The 13,311-nt window shown below is 36.6% G+C and overlaps 1 long non-coding RNA gene across 1 annotated transcript in view; it reads right to left on the reverse strand.

Annotated features, from left to right (window-relative positions):
• Positions 1-13,311, reverse strand: part of LOC111767715 (uncharacterized) — an 85,780-nt gene that overhangs the window by 52,861 nt on the left and 19,608 nt on the right. The window lies entirely within an intron of this gene.

Raw genomic sequence — 13,311 nt, forward strand, 5'->3', positions numbered from 1 at the left:
AGTTATTTGCACGTTTGAATGTTAGATAATTTTATATACAATTAACTCTTACATAATACATGGTAATAACAATCCCCAAATAGTGGGTACTGATATAACAATCATTGCTCTAAACAGGAAAAGTTTTCCCTTTGAAATAAAAATTTATGAATTTTCACCATTTCAGATGTTTCACTCTCTCACAATAAGTCAAATAACTCTGGGTTTGGAGGTGGACAAACGTGAAGTTATGTCTCTGCTCCATCACTGTGTTCTAAGTAAATTGCTTTCAGTTTCTGAATCTCTGTATGACTAATGTTTGGAGGGAAACAGAGGAAAAAGTTTTCTGTTCCATATCAAGTTTTTAGAGAGCAGAGAGAAGAGCAATCATAGAGAGGAAGATACGGGTGGGGAAGATACAGGTGAGATCAGGAATTCAGGCGAATGGAGTCAGAGGTGATGAAAAGAAATTCAAGCCACCCAGGACTCTCCCCCATCAAGAATCCTCAGACAGGTGGTATTCCTTACTATGCATGGGATTTGGGCAGTTTTTTCTTCCTGCTTTAGTCAGAAGCGTCTGACTAAAGTTTGATCAAGCAGGTAGTCTTTATCATAATCCTCAAAGACTGTCACTATGGATGATGTCTGAATGGATGCTGCTCAAGAACTAAGAGGACTCTTACATGATACAGAAAATGACCATGTATTTTAGGCTTACTTGTGAATGATTATAATTTAATTAGAAGGGTGCTTCTGAAAAAAGATTTATCATAACTAAGTAGTGAGAGAAAAATTTGCAATGTTATATGGAGAAGTGTCTCTGTCAGGAAAGCAGAAATGTGGAGAAACATAAAGACCTGAGTTTTGTCTCCAATCCTGCCTGTGTCAGCCCCCATATTAAGACATAAAATATCACCAGTTTATACATGTACTACCAAGAATAACCTACATATGAAAGGAAGGCTAGCTCTTTTGTTTTCTATGGATCCTAAGACGTTAGGGCAACATCTGGTAGACAGACACTCTTAACATGTCTAGCAAGACTATAAATTTCTACCTGACTCCCACTTTTTAAAAAGTTGTCAAAGAGTTGAAAATTTAAAAAGAAAGTCATGCCTCAACTGGACAGAAAACACAATGCTTAACTCCAAACACAAACTATTTAGAGTGGATCCTCATAACTGAATGATTGTATATAGAGATACCACATATACTGTCATTGCCCCTTCTAAGAAGCATAGCTGTGAATGAAAAGAAATATTTGTGTTTGTCTTGTTAATGGATGGTTTTTAAAAGAGGGTAAAATCATGACTCTCATACAGATATAAAATGATTCTGTGTCAAAGATTTTACTTAACTCATTAATTAATGAGGGAATCAGTAAGTTTTTATAACCTGTTCAAAGTGTTCAAAGAACACATGTATATAGTCAGATAAAAAATGCTGAAATGGAATAGATCAATAATCAATTACATCCCACCAGGCACAACTAATTAGCATTTCTATGGACAAAATCAGTTGTATTATTATTAATTTTCTACATTTTATTGAGTTGTAAAATAGCCAAAGATATTGAAAGGCAGAGATCAGCCAACAGGGTGACCATTTCAAAGTCTTTCATTAATTTTTCTGACACTCTTCAACCAATCAATAATTACTTATTAAACACTTATTATACACAGTGCTAGACTAACTGAAAGGAGGAAAAGAAAGTTACATACACTTAAGGAACTTAAAATACATTTGGTAAAATGAAGGTAATGCCAAAAACAGATCTTTTGTAATTTCAACAAATCCTTTATAATTCCTTTCTTCCCTCAATTTTTATGGAGTAACTACTATTGATATATGCTAAACACTTTCTAGGCGCTTGGTATTCAATGTGAAAGAGAGGCAAATTCCCTTCTCCTTTAGTGTTTTCCTTCTAGTGGAGAATGTAAACAAGGAACAGATAATAAAAAATCCAGGTCAATATTCCTTTTAACACCTTGACATTACAATTCCTCAAATTTTTCAAAACCAATGATGTTCACTTTCATGCCACAGACGTTCTCCACCCCCAGTATACTCCACAGTCACATGACATGCAGGTTCTGGTGTTAGTTTGACTGTATTCAAATTTTGGCTCCACCTTTTGCTGGCCAGATTAATTTAAGCAAGTTTCTTGCTTTTTTTTTTTTTAAGGAAGATTAACCCTGAGCTGACATCCGCTGCCAATCCTCCTCTTTTTGCTGAGGAAGACTGGCCCTGAGCTAATGTCTGTGCCTGTCTTCCTCTACTTTATATGTGGGACGCCTACCACAGCATGCTGAGCCAAGCGGTGCCATATCCACACCTGGGATCCAAACGAGCGAACCTCGGGCCGCGGAGAAGCCGAACATGTGCCCTTAACTGCTGCGCCACTGAGCCGGCCCCTAAGCAAGTTTCTAAACTACACTGTGCCTCAGCTTTCTTTTCTGTTCAATGGGTATAGTAGTATCTACTTCATAGGATTGTGGGGAGGATCAAAGGGATATTACAATGGATCTTATGGCAAGAATACCTGATAGTCAGTGCTCAATAAATGCTACCTATTGTTACTAATAGTATTAGTAATAATATTACTATTGTTATTAGTATCATTATAACCTTGAATTTCATCACCTCTTGAAAATGTTTGAGTCTTGCAATTTCTCTCTCTTGAGTCCATCTCAGAGAACATATGAGCACATCCTGTTCATTCACTTATTAAATGAATATTTATCAAGTACCTATTATACACACATTGTACTAAACACTGTGGATGTAAAGATAAGGAAGACACTGAAATGCACAAAAATAAGATACATGATCAGTTCATGAAACTGTCAACAGTTAAATGTGACTAGAGCATAAAGTACAAGATGGGAAGGTGAATGAAATGTCTAAGCAGGGTGACTGAAGTCAAATCATGAAAAAATCTTCCAAATCAATATAGGAGATTGGATACTTTTCCAAAGAAATGAGGAGCCATTGAGATTTTCTTTTCCTCCCCAAAGCCCAGTACATAGTTGTATATTATAGTTGCAAGTCCTTCTAGCTGTTCTATATGAGCCACCAGCACCACATGGCTACTGATAGTTGTGGTTCTGAGCCCAGGAACTGAACCTGGGTCACCAAAGTGGAGCATGCTGAGCTTTAACCACCAGGCTATCAGGGCTGGCTCACCACTGAGATTTTTAAGCAGAAGAGTGACAATTAATAATTTAATTTGTGCCACAGAAAACCAGTCTGGCGTTCATGTCAACAATGGATTGAAACTTGGAGAAAGACAGAAGGTAGGATCCAGGCTAAGAAGTGAGAAATTTCTCTGGGTGAGAAATGAAGTATGCAGTGGCACGGGGAGCAGAGAGAAGGAGACAAATTTGAGAGACATCTATGAAAGGTAGAAATCTCCAAACCTCTCAAGCCTGTGAGGGCAGACTGAGTCACACAAATTTATATTCTAATCTTGCTAGCTCCAAGCCTCACAGGCCCAAGCAGGACTTCCTTTCCTCTGTACAATCTCTCCAAAATATTTCTGAGAGTTTGCAGTGGATTTCCTACATGTGCTTACAGAACAACAACAACAAAAATTTCAGCATTCCCCTTGCCACCAGCATCTTCTGCTCTGAAATCCAGAAATTTGCTGATTTTCCCTGGCCACCAGTGCTCAGTCTCAAAATGCAGCGGAATCTCCGCAGTATCTTATGAAGCAGGAAAGGCTATTCACCTCACAGTCCCCCATCCCTATTGTCTTTAATTGCAGAATGTCCAAAGCAGGGTAGATTGAGCAATGATGTTCTATAGAGCTTAGTGAGAGAAGTTTTCAGGACACACGCCACCCATTTTTCCACAGGGAGCACACAGGCTACCAGGATAGCTGGATTGGCATGAGGTCACATACCATCACTACCTTGAAACTTGCACAGTCTAACTCTCAGTCCTCATTGTTGAGTCGAAAAGTCATGCTAGATGCTTTCTCTGCTTAGAATGAATTTCTTCTGTGTCTGCTTCCTCCCTGTCTGCGGTCTACCTCTGCATCTGGTAGTCCTTTATGCACTCCAAATGGGGAGAGAGTTCAAGCCTTACATGCATCAGTGTCCTCAGCACTCATGGAAATCAGAACTATTAGAGGTCAAGGAGATAAGCGAAGTAAGGAAGAACGGGCTCTATGGCACCAGCAACATTAGAATCCAGTTGTAAACCGCTGAAATCCCTGTTAGACTCTACATAATACAGTCATCAACTAAATGTAGAACGTGAGAGAAGGAGAATGGGTAAGGTGATGATTTCTTCTTTATGTCCTACATTTTTTATAATGCATAGTATTACATGATCTAAAAAAAGTTTTTTTAAATAAACTTTTTACAGTAGAGTTTCTTTTTTCAATTCTTGTAACCAAGTCTGTCTGGTCTCACTCCACCCTCTAGTGGAGACAAAGAGGAAATACACAGGTGGATGAATTGCTTGTCTTCTGATCTTTCTGGAGTATGCATGCTGTTAGAGTTAAACATAGTATCACTCCACTTCATAGATGACTAAACTGGGGCTGGGAGATAAGAGACATGATATACCAGTCATGTATAAAATTAATGGGAGAGCCAGCCTTACAACCAGGATATCTGATAGAGACTTCTATTTCAGTTACTCTCGTGGACTATAAAAGGCAGCATTATGCATGATTTGAGGGACATTCAAAATCCCTGCATCAACTTGTTTCTTTTTGAATAGTTAAGAAGAATGACCTATGCCTAAACAGTAAGCTGGGTTCAGCAATTAGCCCATTTTCTAGCTGTGTGTTACTCTGGCAAGTAACTGAACCTCTCTTTACTTCAGTTTTTCTGTTGGCAAATGAGAAAAATAATAGCAGTTTCCACTGGGGTTGTTTGTGAGGAATAAATGAGTTGGTATTTGCAAAGAACTTAGAACTGTTCCCAGTACCTAATAAGCACTAAATAAATGTTTATGGAATAAAAATGAGAAAGAAATAGAGCAGAGGTCTGTCTCATTTTAAACTGGGCTAAACTTTGCTGAACCTCCAAAAAGAGTTCATTGACTGACTATTTTATCTGATATGCTGGAGTAGCTTGGATAGACCAAACCACTCACAGATGTAAAGTTCTAAAATTTGAACAAAAATGTTTACGAAGAAAACCCATCTGGAGGCACTGGAAAATAACCAAAAACAGGTAAAAACTGGAAGGAAATCTACTCTGGAAAAACAGGAATTGCACCTGTGAGACTGGGGAATTTGGAGCTTCTTGCCTGGGGACAATTCCCAGTGTGCACAGCAGCTCAGGGCAGCAGAATGCCAAAGTCTTACCACTGTGACGCTACGAGGCTAGAGTTCAGGTTTTGGAGAGCAATCAGAAGGCTAAAGAGGGCAGTTTGGAAGGAAAGAGTCACGTAGTGGGTGAGTCTCAAAATATGCGACCAATGTTGGCCTGAAATGTTGGCGGACCACTAAACTAATATTCACAAAGGAGGCCACAGAGAAACTAGTAAAAGAAGGAACAAAAACAGAAGCTGGAAACCACAGATCTGAGGAAAATGTCAGCCACTGACGGCAGAGGGGATAGAATATGGAGTTTGGTCCAGCCAAGTTAACTGTTGATTAGAATATAAGTCACTCTTCCACGTGTCTACTATGCATCATTCATAATATCAGGTATCCAATCACAACTCACTAGACATGTGAAGACACAGAACTATGTGGCCTATATCAAGAACAAAAGGAGTAAAAATAAATCCAAATTGAGATGGCCCGAATGGTACAATTAGCAGAGAAGTTAATTTTGTTCAAAAGCAACACATATAAATAGAAGGAAACACTAAACAAAAATAGCTTCTCTTGGCTGTAAACAGTTTCTCAGCCTTTCCTTGTTTTTGATAACCTTGCCAGTTTTCAGGAGTCAGGTATATTGCAGGATGCCCCTCTAGGAGAATTTGACATTTTTACCATGATTAGACAGGGCCTATGGTCTTGAGGAGAAAGATAACAGAGGTAAAGTGCCATATTCATTATTTCATAGCAATCTGATCCATAGCAACCTGTTAACCTGATTCATGACTGTTGATGATGACCTTGATCATCTAGGTGAAGCAGTGTTTATAAAATTACTCCTTTTTCCTGCTTTTCATGTGTACTCTCTGGAAGTCGCTATGCACAGCCCACACTTAAGGAGAAGAGAGCTATGCTCCACCTCATTGAGTGGGGAGGCATCTACATAATTGCTTTGGAATTCTTCTGTATGAGAGATTTGTCTCTTCTATCCCATTTATATATTTATCCCATCATTTATTTATATCAGTATGAACTCATGGATATTTATTTCATACTTTGGGTTATAATCCAATACTACTTGCTTAACTTTGTTCCTCAAATTCTTCTGACTTTGGCCATTTGGAGATCGTTCAGTTGGCTATATTAGTTTTCCAGGGCTGCTGCAACAAATCACCACAAAGTCGATGGCTTACAACAACAGCACTTTATTCTCTGACAGTTCTGGAGGCCAGATGTCAAAATCAGTTTCACTGAGTCAAAAACAAAGTGTTGGCCAAGCTGTGCTTCCTTTGAAGGCAGAGAATTCATTCCTTGCCTCTTCCAGCTTCTGGCAGACATCAGCAATCCTTAGCTTGTGGCCACCTCACTCTAATCTCTGCCTCCATGAACACATTGCCTCCTCTTCCTCTCTGTGTCTATGTCAAAGCTCCCTCTGCCTCCCTCCAATTAGATTACATGTGATTGTGTTTAGGGTCCAATCAGATTATGTAGGATAATCTTCCTTACTAAACAACACTGCAAAGACCATTTTTTCTTATAGGGTAACATTTCCAGGTTCCAGAGATTAGAAACAGATATCTTTGGGGTCATTCTTCATATAATGAATAGGGGGGTTACATGCAGCTCCTGTGCCCCTTTGACATATCCTCATCAATGTTGTGTGTAGGGTTTATTTATTTATTTTTTAAGCACTTTTTTACATTCTGGCACTACAAGATGCTCCAGTCTCCTCTTGTATATTCCTGCCACAGCCCTAGCATCACCCATTTCTCCAAGGAGCCCCAGTTGCTTTTTTTGGAGAATGGTATTGGAAACCATAGTCTGGATAGTTGGTATACTTGCTGCTACTGGTGTGTTGTTTCTTTTAGGCCCTCTAAGCTGACAAAGTAAAGAAATACATGCATGTATACTGACACATACATATACACATCTATAAATATTTCTACATGTAACCATTTGTACCCATATTAACTTAAACGTGAGTTCTTATTGATGTAATCCATTACCACATGGATCATTCTAGCCTCCTCCCCTTGCATATCTGTAAATTCCCACAACAGTGAGAAACCTGGCTCCTATCATCTACCCTCTATTTGTTTAATTGTTTAATTCTAATATACCTGTATACCAGTTTACAACAAAAATTGCTAACTTATAACCCATGGAAGACATTTATCAACTAGGATATAGTGTTTATGTGCAGTTCCTTTTGCCTTCAGTCTACAGACTCCATTCATTTCCAAAGTTACTTAGGTTAGTTAGCACCCTTCCCCCAACTCCTCAGTGAGATTGTTTCATTTGTTTGTGACACAGTTAGATTCTTTTGTCATAGTCTGCATTTTTTCTTGTGACTACAAAACATCCTAAAAAACTTTGCAAAAATTGCATACATTGAGGTTCATTCCTTTCATTGTAAAGTTCTGTTTTAACAAATGCATAACGCTGGCAACACATTATCATACAGAATAGTTTCACCATCCTAAACATGCTCTGTACTTCACCTATTCATCCCCCACCCCCCCTCAAACTCCTTACAACTACCAATCTTTTCATTGTCTCCATAGTTTTGCCTTTTCCAGGAAGTCATAGATTTGGAATCATACCATGCCTTATCAGATTGGCTTCGTTCACTTAGTAATATGTATTTGAGGTTCCTCCATGTCTTTTCATGGCTTGATAGCTCATTTCTTTTTAGCACTGGATAATATTCTGTTGTCTGGATGTACCACAGTTTATTTATACCTTTGACTACTGAAGGATATCTTGGTTGCGTCCAAGTTTTGACAGTTACGAATAAAGTTGCTATAACTATCTGTGTGCAGGTTTTTGTGTGGACATAAGTTTTCAACTCCTTTAAGTAAATACCAAGGAGTGTGATTGCTGGATCATAAAGTTAGAATATGTTTAGTTTTGTAAGAAACCACCAAAATGTCTCCCAAAATGTCCTCCATTTTGATTTCCCATCAGCATGTATGAGAGTTCCTGTTACTCTCCATCCTTGTCAGCATTTAGTGCTGTCAGTGTAACAAGTTTTGGCTATTCTTATAGGGATGTAGTGGTATCTTATTCTTGTTTCAATCTACATTTCCTTGATGACTTATGATATGGACTATCTTTTCATATGCTTATTTGCCATCTGTATATCTTCTTTGGTGAGGTGTCTTTTAAGGTCTTGGGTCCATTTTTCCATTGAGTTGTTTAGTTTTTTATTGTTGAGTTTTAAGAGTTCTTTGCATATTTCAGATAACAGTTCTTTAACAAGTGTGTCTTTTGCAAATATTTTCTCCTAGTCTGTGACTTGTCTTCTCATTCTCTTGACATCGTCTTTCACAGAGCAGAAGTTTTTATTTTAATTAAGTCCAACTTATCAATTTTTTTCATAGATCATGCTTTGATGTGGTATTAGAAGTCATTGCCAATTTCAAGATTATCTAGATTTTCTCCTGTGTTATCTTTTAGATATTTTCTAGCTTTATATTTTATGTTTAGGTCTATGATCCATTTTGAGATAATTTGTGAAACATGCAATTTGTGTGTCTAGATTCATTATTTTACATTGGATGTCCACTTGTCCCAGCATTTGTTGAAAAGATTATCCTTTATCTCTTGAAATGTCTTTGCTCTTTTGTCAAAGATCAGTTGACAGTATTTGTGGGTCTATTTCTTGGCTCTCTTTTCTGATCCACTGATCTATTTATCCATTCTTTCACTAATGCTACAGACAGTCTCGATTATTGTAGGTTTATAATAAATCCTGAAGTTGGATAGTGTCTTCCAATTTTGTTCTTCTTCTGTATTATGTTTGCTATTCTGGGTCTTTTGCTTTTCAATACAAACTTTAGGATCAGTTTGCCAATATCCACAAAATAATCTGGCTAATATTTTGTTGGAATTGAATTGAATCTATAGATCAAGTTGAGAAGAACTGACATCTTAACAGTATTGTCTTCCAATTCATAAACATGGAATATCTCTCCATTTATTTAGATCTTCTTTGATTTCATTCCTCAGAATTTTGTAGTTTCCTGATATGGATCTTATATATACTTTGTTATATTTATACCAAATACTTCATTCTATTTAGGTTTTTTTTTTGATGCTAATGGAAACTATTGTATTTTTAATTTCAAATTCCACTTATTTGTTGCTGGTATATAAGAAAGTAATTGACTTTTGTGTATCCCCCCTCTTTTATTTCTGATATTAATAATTTGCATCTTCTCTCTTTTTTCCTGGTTATTCTGTCTGACTAGAGGTTTATCAACTTTATTGATCTTTTCAAAGAACCATCTTTTGGTTTTGTTAATTTTCTCTATTAAGTTACTGTTTTCAATTTCTTTGATTTCTGCTTTAATTTTTATTTACTTCTTGTCTTCTACTTGGATTAGGCTTTTATTGCTCTTCTTTCTACACTTTCCTAATATGTAAGCTTAAATTTATTTTAGCTCTATCTTATTCTCAAATACATGTGCACTCAGTGCTATAAATTTCCCTCTAAACACTAATTTTGCTGCATCTCACAAATTTTAATAAGTAGTGTTTTCATTTTTGTTTAGCTCAAAATATTTTAGTATCTCTAGATACTTCTTTGATCCATGTGTTACTTATTTAGAATTATGGTGTTTGATCTATATCTGTATTTCTTTGATTGATTTCCAGTTTGAGTCCATTGTGATCTGGGACATATTTGGATGATTTCTATTATTTAAAATTTTAAGGTGTGTTTTATGATCTAGAACATGGCCTATTTTGGTGAATGTTCCATGTGAGCTTGAGAACAACATGTATAATGCTGTTCTTGGAAGTATTCTATAGATGCAGTTAGATGCATTTGATTGATCATGTTGTTTAGTTCCACTATACCCTTACTGATTTTCTGCCTTCTAGACCTATCAATCACTGAAAAAGGGATGTTGAAGTTTGCAACCATAATTATGGATTTGTTTATATTTCCTTGCAGTTCTAGCCTCACATATTTTGATGCTCTGTTGCTAGATGAAACCATGTTAAGTACCGTTATGTCTTCTTAGAGAATTGACTGATTTATCATTGTGTTATGCCCTCTCTTTATCTCTGGTAATTTTCCTTGCTTTTAAGTTTGCTTTGTCTGAAATTTATTAACTACTTCATCTTTCTTTTGATTAGTGTTATTCTGGTATGCCCTTTCACATCCTTTATTTCTAACCTATTTGTGACTACTGATACAGTTGAATTAATATATACCATGTTTTTAACTGTTTTCTATTCATACCATTTGTTCTCTGTTCCCTTTTTAAAATATTCTTCTCTTTTTCTCCCTTTTCTGGTTTTAATTGAGCATGCCACAAGATTCTATTTTTTCTCCTCTCTTAGCAAATCAACTATACTTCTTTCTCCTCCTTTTTGTGTTTGCCTTAGAGGTTGCAATATACATTTACAGCTAATCTAAGTTTACGCTTGAAATAACACTATGCCACTTCATGGGTAGTGCAGGTACCTTACAAGAGTATCACCAATTCCTCCCTCTCATCCCTTATAACATTGCCATCATTCATTTTATTTATCCATATGTCAAAATCACCCAATATTTTTACAATTATTACTTTGAACAGTTAACTGTTAGATCAATTAAGAATAAGAAAAATAAAAGATTTTTATCTTTCATTTATTCCTTCTCTGATGCTCCCTTTCTTTATATAGATCTGAGTTTCTGACCTACATCATTTTCCTTCCCTGTGAAGAACTTCTTTAACAGTTTTTGCAGGACAGGTCTACTGTTGATTAATTTCCTCAGTTTTTGTTTGTCTGAAAAAGTATTTATTTCTCCTTCACTTTTGAAGGATAAATTTGCTGAACATAGAATTTTAGGTTGGTGTTTTTCATTCATTCAACACATTAAATATTTTGCTCCACTCTTTTTTGCTTGCATGATTTCTGTCAAGAACTCTACTGTAATTCTTACCACTGTTTCTTTAATGGTAAGATGTTTTGTTTTGTCCCCTGACTTCTTTAGAAGTTTTCTCTTTATCTTTGACTTTATACCATTTTAATACAATATGTCTGTTTTTTCATATTTACCCTGTTTAGTGTTCTCTAAGTTTCCTGGATCTGTGGTGGTTTGTTTTCTGTCATTAATTTCAGAAAATCTTCAACCATTATTACTTTAAATGTTTTTGCTCCTTTTTCTCTTCCTTCTCTTTCTAGTATTCCAATTATGCACACAGTATATCTTTTATAATTGTCCCATATTTATTGGATAATTTGTTCTTTTTTATTATTCTTTTTTTCTTTGCATTTCACTTTGGGAAATTTTCTTGACATATCTTCAAACTCACTGATTCTTTCCTTGGCTATGTCCAGTCTAATGAGACCATGAAAGGGATTCTTCATTTCTGATACAGTGGTTTTGATTTCTAGCATTCCTTTTTGATTTTTACTTAGGGTTTCCATCTCTTTACTTACATTACCCATCTTTTTTGCATGTTGTATTATTTTTCCACTGGGGTCCTTCACATATTAATCAATGAATCACAGATATTTTAAATTCCCTATCTGATAATTCTAAAATCTCTGTCACATCTGAGGCTGATCCTCATGCTTGCTTTTTGTCTTCAGATTGTTCTTTTTCTGGCCTTTTAGCATCCCTTGCATTTCTTGTTGAAAGCAGGACATGATGTACTGAGCAATGGGAAATGAAATAAACAGGCCTTTAGTGCAAGGTTTTATCTTAATCTAGCAAGACGTTGAGCTGTGTTTAAAGTTTTGCTTTAACTGTAGGTACCAAAGACTTTGGTTTCTTCTAGAGTCCATTTTTCACCCCTTCTCTTGTTTTTGAGTTTCTTTAAGTGCAGTTTCTTAAATTGAGCCTGTGTCTTGCAGTTCTCTCAATCATAATCCACTGCTATTGTACTGAAACTCTGTTGATGTGATGGTAACGTATAGGAAGGCAAAATGTTCTATAATCTTATGATTATATCTCACTGGGCCTATGTCCCTGGGCTGTGACCTTCACAAAAGTTTTTTAGCCTTTTTTTCCTCCCTTCAGGTGAGATAGGAAAGCTAGAGGGACTAGAGTTGGCTTATTGCCTTGCCCCAGGGTCAGACAGGCTCTGATAAAGTATTTCCCCTTGTTTAAATTAAGGAGGGCAGGCCTTTGTCAGGAAGTCCATGCTGGGAGTATTCCCAATGGCTATTTTTCCCATACACATAATTCAAAATGATTACTTTCCCCTCTCCCTGTCCCAAGTGAGATTTTTCTCAGATCTATACCTTGGAATCCTCGTAGGTTTCTAGAGGTAAAAACCTTCAAAAGTATGTGGACCCCATAAGCCTGGGACCTAGCAGTTTCTTACTCTCAAGCTAGTCAACACTCAGCCTCCAAGAATTCAGCAAAATTACCATTTAAGTCCCCTTGGCTGTTTCTGGCTCCAGTGGTGTCTGCTCATGTCAGCTCATCTTGGCTGAGATTCTCTGTAACCACTTGTCTCTCCAGATTATAAGGTGGCAGTTGTCCTGTGGCTTCAGTTCTCTAATGTGTCTAAGAAAAAACTAATTTTCAGGGTTTTATTCAGCAATTTTTCTTACTGTAGGAAGGGAAATGACAATTTCCTAGCCCTTTATATGTTAGAACTGAAACCCATAGTCTCTTATATATCTTTTAATCTATAAATTCTCCCTCACTATTTTTCTTCCCTCACAATTTATTTGTTGAAGAAAGTGGAGTCCCACATTCTAAACTTTGCTGATTGCCTCCCGATGGGGACTTTTACACATTCCTCTGGCTCCTATATTTTCTGGAAAGCTAAAGGCTCGATCAAATTCAGCCTAGATTAATGGCATGATGATTTTATAGGGGTGTTGTGTAGTTCCATTAGGAGGCTCATAATGTCCAGTTTTTCTCTTTTTTGTAACATTAAGATTGGGCAATAGGATTGCTGTTGTCAGCCTGATCCACCATTATAAAACTCTCCATCAGCAATTCACCTAATGGTTTTTAATAGCCGTTGATGATCATGGCCTAAATCCATTATTTCATTAGGAGTTCAATGGTGACATTCTAATTTTACCAT

Source organism: Equus caballus, chromosome 1 (assembly GCF_041296265.1).
Source record: "Equus caballus isolate H_3958 breed thoroughbred chromosome 1, TB-T2T, whole genome shotgun sequence".
Taxonomy (NCBI): Eukaryota; Metazoa; Chordata; class Mammalia; order Perissodactyla; family Equidae; genus Equus; species Equus caballus.